Raw genomic sequence first — 12,093 nt, forward strand, 5'->3', positions numbered from 1 at the left:
ATCGGGTATGGTTACCCGATGTTTACATTAGTTACCAGCGCACACCGCTTAGCTTAGCACTGGCTCCTTGCTCTCCTAGCTACAGTACACATCGGGTTAATTAACCCGATGTGGAATGCAGCTACATATGCAGAGAGCAGGGAGCCGCGCACACTGCTTAGCGCTGGCTCCTTGCTCTCCTAGCTACAGTACACATCGGGTTAATTAACCCGATGTGTACAGCAGCTACATGTGCAGAGAGCCGGAGCCGGCAGCACAGGCAGCGTGAGAGCTGCGGAGGCTGGTAACTAAGGTAAATATCGGGTAACCACCTTGGTTACCCGATGTTTATCTTGGTTACAGCTTACCGCAGCTGCCAGATGCCGGCTCCTGCTCCCTGCTCGCTTCATTTCGTCGCTCTCTCGCTGTCACACACAGCGATCTGTGTGTCACAGCGGGAGAGCGCCTTTGAAGAAAACGAACCAGGGCTGTGTGTAACGAGCAGCGATCTCGCAGCAGGGGCCAGATCGCTGCTCAGTGTCACACACAGCGAGATCGCTAATGAGGTCACTGCTGCGTCACAAAAAGCGTGACTCAGCAGCGATCTCGGCAGCGAGCTCGCTATGTGTGAAGCACCCCTAAAGGCAAACAGCCAGAAACACGTGTTTGCAAATGAAGATTCTGTCTTGGCTTATTATCTTAAGTCATGTGACAAGGCTCGTTTAAGGCTATGTGAACACGTTGCATTTTTCATGTGTTTTTTATGCATTTCTGGGTACAGTTTTGTCACAAAACTACATGCTTATCCTTATGGCAGCAAAGTCAATGAGAACTCTGACGTTTTTTGCAAATGTTGCTTATTTTTCCTTGCAGATTTGGTGCAGAAGGTAATCGGCAAAATGTCAATTCTTTTAGCATTTTTGCCAGTGTTATTTCAATCCAAATTCATGAAAAGTGCATGAAAAACTGCATGTAAAAAACACATCAAAAACACACCGAAAAAGTGGCATAAACGCACTGCAAAAATGCACGTTTTATCTGCCAGGAGATGCAGATTTGATGCCGAAATTTCTGGAACCAAATACTCAGCATGCGTACATAGCCTTATAATAGTGAAGAATCCATTTAACCCTTTCCTAGCTAGACCGATTTTTGTTCCAGACTTTTATTTTCTCACTGCCTTTTTCTCTGAAAAAAAAAACATCTTTTTTTCCATCTACATGGGGTTTTTTTGCACAATGAATTGCAGTTGTGAATGACACTATTCACCATATAATATACTAGAAATAAATCTAAGTAGGATAATGGTGAAGAAAAAGGCAATTACAGTGGAACCTTGGATTATGAGCATAATTGGTTCCGGGAGTGAGCTCTTAAACCAAGTTACTCTTATATCAAAGCAAATTTTCCCATAGGAAATAATTGAAAACGTAGACAATTCGTTCCACAACCCAAAAATATTTACTGCATTTATACAAACTTATTACAGTAATACAAAATAATGTCCTGTATTCATACAAAATTATTGCAGTACACTAATTCAAAATACTGCACAGTACGGTAAAAGCATATAAAACAAACAAAACTGCACGTTAACTTACAATAAAATTGTTGGTGTACGGGAGGTACAGCACAAGCAAAGTACAGTACTGGTTAGCAGAAAGAAAGAACAATACTGTATCCACAAATGCAAATTAATCGACATGCTATATAGTATATACTGTACAATGATATACTGTATACAGTACATATGTACAGAAAGTTACCTCCAGAGCGGTCAGAGCGCGGTGAAAGGACGGAACCAGAAGTGTGCACGGTGGGAATTTTCTCTTATTGCAAATTATTGCTCTTAAACCAAGTTACAAATTTGTAAAAAGCTTTGCTTGTCTTCCAAAATGCTCTCAAACCAAGTTACTCTTAATCCAAGGTTCCACTGTACATCTTTTGTTTGTTTGGTTTTTATTTAGATAATTTATAAAGATTGTTTTATATTTTATGGTTTCAAATACAATTCTGAACTTTGTAAAACAAATATCTAAGACCTATAACGTTTCTATATTTCCATCAATACAGCTTCTAGGTGAAGTATTTTGTTTGTTCTTATTTTTAGATTGTGAAGAAAAAGGATGATTTGAATTTATTATTTTATTTTTTTTTACATTTTTTTTAATATTCCATCCAGAAACTTCAATCGGTTGCACAGAAAAATACAATACTTAAAAATTGCAGTATTTTGTGAATTTACTGGGCTCCTATGAAACCTAGCCACAAGTTGGGTTTCATAAAAGTAAAAAATTGTCAGTGATGGGAGCTTTCATCAAGCCCGCAGCTGTGATAGTAACTGATTGATTGAACCAGTTAAATGCCACAGTCAACAATTGACATCAGCATTTAAGTGCCTAAACAACAGCGATTGGAGATAGCTGCAGATGGGTTAAGACTGTATAACAGCTCACAATTGTATATTGTAGTTATCAAACAATTCTTTACTTGGCGTATGTGATCACAATGTTTCATATTCTGCCTGGAACTGCACAGAAAAAGTGCAGCAAAACTGGCGCAAAAACCAACATAATACACAACAATGTAAAAACGACATTGCTGTGTATGTTCTTACTCATTTGTTATTTCTTTTAACTGCTTCAACATCTGGAATTGTTTATTATTCAGGTAGCTCTCTCAAGGAAGCCATTCATTGTTCCAGCCGTGTTGGCACTGGCTCTTCCAGTGCTCTTCAACATTGTTATGTCACACGATCCCTGCAGCCAATCAGTACTGGCTTCACTCTCCTCTTCTATAAACTTGATTGACATCCAGAGAAAGTGAAAGAGCAGTTAAATGTCCTGATTTATCTGATGGAGGGGAGAGTGAAGCCAGCATTGATTGGCTGCAGGGATCCCACAGGGATTGTTGTGTTACGTGAGCCCCGGGAGAGCCAACGACAACACTGCTGGAACAGTGCCAGTTGGAGCATAAGTGGTATTATTTTACTTGAGGTAAACATAATGATTGAGAAGGGGTTGTTATAGACATGGGTGAACTAGCAGATGTTCAAGTTCGGCAGGTCTGGCTGGATTTAAAAAAAAAGTCCAGTTCGAGACCAGACTTGAACCCAAACATCTACCAGGACACCAAACCCCATAAAAGTCTATGAGTACCCGAACATTGTGCTGTAAAATAGTGGTAGAAATGGCTAGAGTGGCTGAAAAGCAGGAGAATTATACTTAAAGAGTCTCCCACGCGCCTGTCACATTGCTTCCGGGTCTGCTCATTAACTCTCATACATATTCACTGCTTCCCCGCCCATCTTCAGTCCCAGCATCTGTGCCTGTTTGTTTTGACAGGAGATTCAGAAATATTTGCACCAATTTCCTGCACCAAATCTGCATCTCTTGGCAAAAAAAGCAGTTTTATACCAGGAGATGCAGGTCTCATTGAACTTAATGAGTTCACCATACGTGAGGTCACTGAGTTCAATGAGTTCACCTGAGGTGAGTTTACCTTTGGTCACAGTTGGGGTACTGTATTGATTTTCAACTGTAACCACAGGTAAACTCAGTGACATCACCGTTCACAGCTGTGGCTCAGTCAGTCTCTGCCTGAAGCCGCAGCAGGCTGTCATGTTCTCTCATGTGCCCATGCACTGTGACTTCAGTATGTAGCAAAGCCAGGATTCTCGTGGGACCTCATGTGGATTACGGTAGACCTGGGTATTTCTGGGGTTAATAAATTGGAGAAAGAGAGTGGTTTTATTCTATTTGATTTCAAATTAAGGAGTTTTTCGGTGTTTCTGATTTTTTTTCTTTTCAGTTACAGGATTAGTAATGGGGGGTCTATCCCTACCCATTAGTAATCTAAGACTAAGCTGTCATTAACTACTTATATTACCCCAATTGCCACTGCACCAGGCAATCAGGATAAGCCAGATATAGTGCCAGAATTGTCGCATCCAATGTATGCAGATATTTTTAGCCTGGAGGGTCCCAATAAGCATGAGTCTCCAAGCCTGAAAATACCAGCCTCCCAGCTCTCGGATTTATCATGTTATCAAAATTGGGGGGACTGCGCACCGTTTTTACAAATTATTTTTTTTTAAAAAAAGCAGCATATCCTATTTTGATACACAGCTAAGATAGGCACATGTCTGGGGTTGCAACCTGTAACCGTCTGCTTTACAGGGTATCACAATATGAGGGGACCTTACGCCATTTTTTAAATGTATTTATTTGTACACCACTATAGGGATGCAGACAGTGTGTGTGATTCTAACCAATCACAGACACTGTCACACATGGTGGGGGCGCGATCTGACTGCAACCAACCACGGGACTGACAGTGGGCGGGCGAAGCAGTGAATATGTATGAGAGCTAATGATTGGACCCAGAAGTAGTAGTGTTACAGCTGCAGGGAAGGTCGGTAAATATATCTGTCCTATTTTATTCCTTGTGTTATTCATTTTTAATTTCTATCATTATCCCGGTGGCTGAAAACGAACAGTAACATGGATTTCCATGAGAAGTCTGTGTTTAGTGTCTGTGCATGTTGTTCAGGTTCACTGATCACTAGTTATAGAAGAAAGCCATCAGAAAAACAAATGACAAAACTGTCAGCAAAGCCGCCTTAGAAAAAGACGGTCAGTATTTTGCTGAGGCATCTTTGACAAGGAAAGCAGGTCCACCAATGTCTGAAAGATATGTGACGCCCTGGGCAAGCCAGGGGTCACAGGTAATGACATTGTGAAGCCCCGCTAGTATGTGTCTGTGCATAACCTTCAGGGACTCCACGTGGATGGAACAGTCTGGTCACAGGTAGGAAATCTTCTATTTAGGATTGTCGTGACGCCACTCTCAGTATTGCGGTCAGCGGGGACCGCCACTGCAGATTAAGGGATGCCTGGGGCTGATGGTGGGTGCAGTCAGTATATTAGCCCCCTGAGAGTGAGGCAAGCCCCAGGCCCCGGTGTATGTGTGTGGGACCACAGGTCGCAGAATGACTCAAACACAGTCCAAGAAGTCTTTCAACGTGTTTACTCACTGTTTGGAGGTCACGGTGAGATGCCCGGGCGACACTGTGATAACCAGGTTGAACCAGGAATTCCAGGAGGCCGTTCTGAGGGTAGCTGTCCACTCGCCTTCCTTGCACTCTTTCTGTTTTAGGAGGATCCTTTGCTTGAAGCGTGGTAGGACCCCTCCAGGGAAGCTGTTACCACCCTGCTCCCCTCTCTCTGGCTCGTCTGCCGGTAGCGTGGCCTTGGTGGGATGGCTTCTGGCCCTGTCCCCTTATGGGCCTGGTGATTGCTGCTTGGCTCAAGCTCTGTGTAGTCGTGGTGAGGGCATGAAGTACCCCCCCCCACCTGTAGGTTAAGCAGCTCTGGATGATCTGCTGCCTGTGCTGGGGACCTAGTTCCCCTTGTGTGCTCGGATACCGGGATCTCCGTACTCAGCCACCCTTCTCTCTGGATGATTTTCAGGCCGACCCACGGTACTCCTTTCTCCCCCGCTTTCAGCTACTGCACTCCTCAGGACCTGTCTGACACGAGAGCTCCTCTGCTCCCTTCCACACACTTCAACTTCTTCCTCCAGACTCCCCTCTTCCTCTCTCTCTCTGCCCTGCTTCCTAGCAACCAGCCTCTGAACACACCCCTTGCTGGGAATTGAAAGTTAACCCCTACTGGTTACCCAAGGGTCCCCTCTGGTAATGTGGGAGGCCTGGTCACTATATGTTTGTGTGTGCACCTCATCCTGGCCTTTGGAGATTACCTGGAAGCATTGCTCCCGCATGGGTGCAATACTCTGTGGTGCCTGACCAGGTCAGGGGCGCCACATTCCCCCTTAGTTATCATCAGCACGTCCTCGGGCTGCAAAGACAAGAGAAAGAAAAAGGTAAATACAAACTTTTCCCACACAGGGGCAATTATTTACATTTAAACATGCCAGGTACCATTCCACCACCAACCACCCACATGTCCGAACCCCACCCAAAAACCTCCAGGAGGTAGGTCGCCGGTCCTTTTGGTGACCAGGGCTGGGCCATCACATTCCCCAGACCTTTCCTCCAATCTTCCTCTCCTGAGGAGAGTGGTGTAAGGTAGGCCCCATAAACAGGCGTACCCGCTTCCGAGTGTTGGAGGGCAGGCCCCATAAACAGGCGTGCCCCCTTGTTGGTGCAGAGCCATGCCCCTCAACAGGCAGACTCTGTGGTTGGTACCAAGGAGGTAACTTTTTACAATGCAAGAGTTTGTGGTTAAAGCCAGTTCATAACCAGTGGTCTAACATTTTAAGGAGGTCTCACAATAGTCCTTGTGGGCACATTTCGCTTAAACGTTACCTAACTGTAAACAGGTTAAACATTACCTTTCATACCGTCACTTTGAACTAAACTGTACTCTCTCTATAGCGTAATGGGAGCTGACCAAAGTTGCTGCGGGTTGATCTACGCAGTACTATACTGTCATCTGTCTGAGGTTGTGTCCTCCCACCCGATGTATGTGTCTCAATGTGAATAATAGGTGTACTAGGTATTGATACCAGTGCATGGTCTTCTGCTTCAGCTACATTTGGCTCTTCCAGGTTCTGAACAGGTTCTTCTGGGTCTCTTACTTCTCCAGATTGAGGGAATGTAATAACCGGAATAACTACTGCTCCATTGTATTGAGGCCAACTTGCTGGGAAATCTCCAAGTACAGTATGGATCATCTTTTCTTTTGGTTCTTGAACTGGCAAAGGGTTGGGAATTTCTTCAGGGATTCTTAGTTGTTCAGGACATTTCTTTAAGCGATCTCTAGAAACGACAGCTGTTGTTTTTCCTCCATCCTTGCTGATAAGGCATGTCTTTTCATTGCTAAGCGTCGATGGTAACACAGTATAGGGTTCTTCTTCCCAGTGATTGTCAAGTTTATGACGTCTTCTCTTTCTTTTGAGAACTATATCTCCTGGCATCAAAGGAACAGCAGGTGCTTTTCGATTGTAGGCTTTTCCTTGTTTCTCACGCTGCTGAGTCAGGCTTCGCTCCACACACTCTTGTACTTTCTTGTATTGGGCTTGGCGGTTGGAATCCCAATCAGCACCTTGTAGATGGTCTTCAGGGGTCTCAACTCCCATTTCCAGATCTACTGGCAATCTCCCTGGTCTGGCCCTCATCAGGTATGCCGGTGTGCAGTTCGTGGAACTCACAGGGATGTTGTTATACATATCCACTAGATCGGGCAGTTTTTCTGGCCACTGACTTCGTTCTTCTAGTGGGAGAGTCTTCAGAAGGTCGAGAATGATGTGGTTCATCTTCTCACACATGCCATTGGTCTGAGGATGGTAAGGCGTAGTACGGATCTTCTGGCAGCCGTATAGGTTACAAAACTCCTTAAACACTTCAGCTTCAAAGGCTGGTCCTTGGTCAGTGAGCACTTGATCTGGATAGCCATGTGGTCGACAGAAGTGTGTCTGGAAAGCTTTGGCTGCAGTTTGACCTGTCAAGTCCTTGACTGGTACTACCACCAGGAATCTGGAGTAGTGGTCAACCATAGTGAGAGCGTAGTTGTAGCCTTGTCTGCTGGGTGCCAACTTTACATGGTCCAGGGCCACGATCTCCAGGGGCCGTTTAGTTTGGATTGGCTGGAGTGGTGCTCTCTGGCTGTGCTGGTCTTTTCTTCTGAGATTGCAGGGCCCGCAGTTTCGACACCACTTCTCTAGGGCAGATCTCATGCCCACCCAGTAGAATCTTACTTTAAGTAGGGCCTCCAGTTTCTTCCAACCAAAGTGGCCTGCACCATTGTGATAGGCTTCTAGCACCATCCTCGTATCCTTCTGTGGTACAATCACTTGCCACACCTTCTCATGCGTCCTCGGGTCAATGATGCTCCTGTAAAGTTTGTCTTGATAGATGAATAATCGACCCCTCTCCTTCCATAGGTATTGTGCCTCAGGTGGGGCTCCTTTGTCAAGGCTGGCGCCCGGCTGGCTGATCAGTTTCTTTACCAAGCCTACCGCTGGATCATTTTCCTGGGTCTCCTTCCAGTTGTAGTGAGGTAGTGGGTTCAGGGTCACCTCTTGGCGGTTGGCACGCGACTGCCGACACTGTTTTGCTCCATGGCGATGGAACGCTGGCAGCTCAATCTCTTCAAGATCATCTACATCTTCACCCTCGTCTGCTAGGTGAGGCATCCTGGACAGAGCATCTGCGTTGCCGTTCTTGCGGCCAGCTCGATACTTGACAGTAAAGTCATAATTCGCCAGTCGGGCTACCCAACGCTGCTCCATGGCACCCAATTTAGCAGTATCCAAGTGGGTCAGGGGGTTGTTGTCCGTGAAGACAGTGAATTTGGTGGCTGCCAGGTAGTGCTTGAACCGCTCTGTGATAGCCCATACCATGGCCAGGAACTCTAGCTTGAATGAGCTATAATTCTCCGGGTTTCTTTCAGTAGGCCTGAGCTTCCTGCTGGCGTAAGCAATCACACGCTCTTTGCCTCCCTGCACCTGTGAAAGCACTGCTCCCAGTCCCACATTACTGGCATCTGTGTACAGTACGAATGGCAGACCGTAGTCAGGGTAGGCTAGGATCTCTTCACCCGTCAAGGCCCCTTTCATTTGTCTGAAGGAGTGTTCTTCTGCTTCTCCCCAGTGAAATGGCGGGCCGGAGATCTTTCCTCTCTTCTTTGGGTGGCCTACCAGGAGCTCTTGCAAAGGCGCTGCCATTTTCGTGTAGCCCTTGATGAACCTTCTGTAGTAGCCTACCAAGCCAAGGAACTGACGTACCTCCCGGACGGTAGTAGGTGTGGGCCATTCCTGGATGACTGTGACCTTCTCTGGGTCCGGTGCTACTCCTTCTGCACTGACCACGTGACCTAGGTACTGGACCTTTGGCTTCAGTAGATGGCACTTGGATGGTTTCAACTTCATTCCATATCGGGATAGTGCTTCAAAGACTTCAGCCAGGTGTTTCAGGTGGTCCTCGTAGGTCTTGGAGTACACGATGACATCATCCAGGTAGAGCAGGACGGTTTCAAAGTTGAGGTGCCCTAGGCAGCATTCCATAAGCCTCTGGAAGGTCCCGGGGGCATTGCAGAGTCCAAATGGCATGCTGTTGAACTCACAGAGGCCCATTGGGGTGGTGAAGGCCGTCTTCTCCCGATCTTCTTCTGCTACAGATACTTGCCAGTAGCCACTAGTAAGATCTAGGGTAGAAAAGTAGTTAGAGGCTTTCAAGGCAGCGAGGGATTCCTCTATCCTTGGCAAAGGGTAGGCATCCTTGTGTGTTATCTGATTTATCCGTCTGTAATCCACACACATCCTCATCGTGCCATCCTTCTTTCTTACCAGGACCAGGGGAGCCGCCCAGGGGCTACAACTGTCCCTTATGACGCCTGCCTCCTTCATGTCTTTCAGCATGTCCTTTGTGCGCTGGTAATGGGCTGGTGGAATAGGCCTATGTCTTTCCTTAATGGGAGGATGACTGCCTGTGGGTATGTGATGTTGCACCCCTTTGATCCTACCAAAGTCTAGTGGGTTCTTACTAAAGACCTGCTCGTATTCCTGCACGACCCTGTAAACCCCATGTTTCTGGTAGTCGGGTGTAGAGTCAGTCCCCACGTGTAGTTTCTGGCACCAATCCTCTAACTGCTTTTGGGAGGTCTCGCCCTCTTTTGAGTCAGCTTGTGTCAGGGGACCTACAGGTGTTATGGCGTCATCTGAGCATGTAAACAGTTTGGCTATGGTAGCGTACCTTGGTAGTCTGGCTTCCTCCTCCCCACAGTTCAACACTCGTACAGGCACTCGTCCCTTGTGTACGTCAACTACCCCCCTGGCTGTCAGAATCGTGGGCCAGTGGTCTGAATGAGTGGGCTCTAGTACAGCCTGGTAATCCTGTCCTCTGAGACCTACCGCTGCTCTACACCACATCATCATTTCACTCCGTGGGGGTATCACAATGGGGTTAGCATCCATCACCCGTACACTACCAATCTCACCGCCAGTCTGTTTTACCTGTTGCTTCCTCAGAATGATTCGGATCTCCTTTTGCAAGGCTCTTTGCGACCTGCCCTCAGCACCTTCAACAATCTGGTGAAGCAACAACAACACTTCCCCTAGGCAATTTTCTATGACATTAGTGCCTAAAATCATTTGCGGGTTCCTTTCTCTAATATCAGTGTCCACAACAATCAGTCCTTGTCCCTTCATTTCCTGCCTTCCCACCTTTATGGTTACCTCTTTGACCCCGATCTGGTCTATAGGTTGTCCGTTGGCAGCATAGATGGTGAGGGAGGGGTCCGGTGGTCGGAGATCGTCGTCCGACCAAAACCTACGATAAAGGACATACGGGATCGTGGTGACCTGAGAGCCGGTGTCCAATAATGCCGGGGTAGGGATCCCGTCCAGGACAATGGACAGGACAGGACGTCCACCCACGTACTGATCACAGCAGCGACCTGGGCCTGATCTTCTTAATCCTGAGGACTGGCCCCCGGCCCCAGGTTTGGCTCGTTTAAAGGACAGGCCCTTGCATAGTGTCCTGCCTCCTGGCAACGACGACAGATGGGTTGTCCAGATGAGTCATAGCGATCACTGCTCCTGCCTCGGGTTGGGGGACCTCTTCTCCTCCGCATCCAAGGGACGTCCTCTGGGTTGTCAGCTAGCAGGATCCGATGAGGGACTTTGGTCTCTGAGGGCAACTGCATTGCTTTCAGGATTTGTGCGACGTCCTTAGTGAGCTGTTGCACCTGGGAGGATAGTGTATTTATGGTCTCTGCTGGCGTGTTGAGTCCTTTTGCAGTTACCAGGGCCTGCGAGGAGGATTCCGCTCCTGCAGCCGTGGAACTGGCAGGCCATGCTGGTGCGACGGGGTCTGTGTCCACAGGAGGTTGGAGTGCTTTCACTGCCCTGTCTTTCAGGATGGCAAAGTCCACGTCAGGGTGTTCCAGGGACCACAGCTTCATCTGCTTCCCATCCTCAGGAGAGCGCAGGCCCCGCAAGAATTGTTCCTTCATCATCCGGTTTCCTTCCTGATCACTGACAGGGTCCACCAGCTTGAGAGCCCGTAGTGCAGCCTGCAGCCTGAGGGCATAGTCTCTTATGCTATCTTGGGGCTTCTGCCGGCAGTTATAGAAGTCTGTCCTCAGCTCTCCCTCGGTGCGGTGTTCAAAAGCAGCTGCTAGTTTGGCAAAGATGGTCTCAACAGAGCTCCGGTCATCATTGGTCCAGGACTCAGCCTCCAATTCTGCTGCTTCAGTCAATTGTCCCAGCACTACAGCGGCCCTCTGCTTACCAGTCATCGCGTGCATGTCTAGCAGGGTGTTGATCTTCTTCTTAAACCCGGTCAGCGTGTCTATTTTACCGGCGTATTGGGGCAGCCATTGCGCTCCTGGGACATACAGCAAGGAAACTGGCATTATGGGGGAGATTTCGGCCGGCGCAGCTGCGACCGCGGCACCGGCACCAGGCGCTGCTGCGTCCAGCGCGACGGGGGCTGGCATCGCTTGGGCTGCGTCGCCCTGACCAGGGGCATTACCTCCTGCAGCGTCCATTTTTCTTCAGAAATCCCCGCGCTCCCTTTCCACTTCCTGGGTCAGAACACTCTCCGAATTGTGGGGATTCTGGGGCGGCCACACCTCTTCGTGGGCGGTGCTCTTCTCCCTCACGCGGGCTGCAGCGCGCGCTTTTGAAGATGGCAATATGGCGGCGGTTCAATTTTTGCGGTCGGACCTCTGAGGCACACGGTCACCTGTCTGAACAGGTCTAGTCCAAATCCTGTTCGTGACGCCAGAAGTTGTGAAGCCCCGCTAGTATGTGTCTGTGCATAACCTTCAGGGACTCCACGTGGATGGAACAGTCTGGTCACAGGTAGGAAATCTTCTATTTAGGATTGTCGTGACGCCACTCTCAGTATTGCGGTCAGCGGGGACCGCCACTGCAGATTAAGGGATGCCTGGGGCTGATGGTGGGTGCAGTCAGTATATTAGCCCCCTGAGAGTGAGGCAAGCCCCAGGCCCCGGTGTATGTGTGTGGGACCACAGGTCGCAGAATGACTCAAACACAGTCCAAGAAGTCTTTCAACGTGTTTACTCACTGTTTGGAGGTCACGGTGAGATGCCCGGGCGACACTGTGATAACCAGGTTGAACCAGGA

At 48.0% G+C, this 12,093-nt stretch overlaps 1 protein-coding gene across 2 annotated transcripts in view; it reads right to left on the reverse strand.

The window, feature by feature from the left end:
• NKAIN3 (sodium/potassium transporting ATPase interacting 3) overlaps positions 1 to 12,093 on the reverse strand; it is a 914,214-nt gene that overhangs the window by 788,535 nt on the left and 113,586 nt on the right. The window lies entirely within an intron of this gene.

Source organism: Anomaloglossus baeobatrachus, chromosome 6, assembly GCF_048569485.1.
Source record: "Anomaloglossus baeobatrachus isolate aAnoBae1 chromosome 6, aAnoBae1.hap1, whole genome shotgun sequence".
Taxonomy (NCBI): Eukaryota; Metazoa; Chordata; class Amphibia; order Anura; family Aromobatidae; genus Anomaloglossus; species Anomaloglossus baeobatrachus.